Source organism: Ananas comosus, linkage group 2, assembly GCF_001540865.1.
Source record: "Ananas comosus cultivar F153 linkage group 2, ASM154086v1, whole genome shotgun sequence".
Classification (NCBI taxonomy): Eukaryota; Viridiplantae; Streptophyta; class Magnoliopsida; order Poales; family Bromeliaceae; genus Ananas; species Ananas comosus.
Window position 1 is genome coordinate 9,535,273 of NC_033622.1, and position 704 is coordinate 9,535,976.

Below are 704 nucleotides of genomic sequence, written 5' to 3' on the forward strand. Positions count from 1 at the left end.
AGCCGAAAAAGAAGCGCAAGACCCACCACAACACCACAGTCAAAAATCAGTATCAACTGAACCCACTATTGACCACTCGAGGAAACGCAAAATTTGCCCAAGGAAAAACCTCGATAAAACGGGCCGAACTCAACAAACCTCCTACTAATACCTAGAGGAGGAGAAATCACAAATCCAGGAGACGCCAACAAAACCAATGAAGACCATAAAATCCGTAACTTCAGCCAATCTCAAAGGCAAGGTTTGGGAACATGCGACAACCTTCTCACAGTACTTGGAGTGGCCTTTACCACTCCCAAACAGACACTCGATCGACCTCTAAGAGCGCGATTCACCCTCGACGAATCAAGGACTGCCACCTCCAAAGTCATATAAGCCCCACCAGACGCTTTCAACTATTCGTCCAGATACCTTCTGGGAGTGGCAGGACGACATCCTAAGTCTCTCTACTCTAGAGCACACGTTTCACGGGCCGACAACACTTTCCTCGCATCAATACCAAAAAAAGGACACGCGCCAACAGCTAGAACCCGACCCAATCAGCCTCATCAAACTGAATTCAAAAAAATATCTCTAAGTCTTGGCCAACATATAGCACCAAGACTACCGGTCATATCTCCTCTACACAATCGCTTCCTAAAGACCGACTACTACAGGACTCATTCGTACGGCAAGCAACAAAACTGGTCTCTAAATCTGCAGGG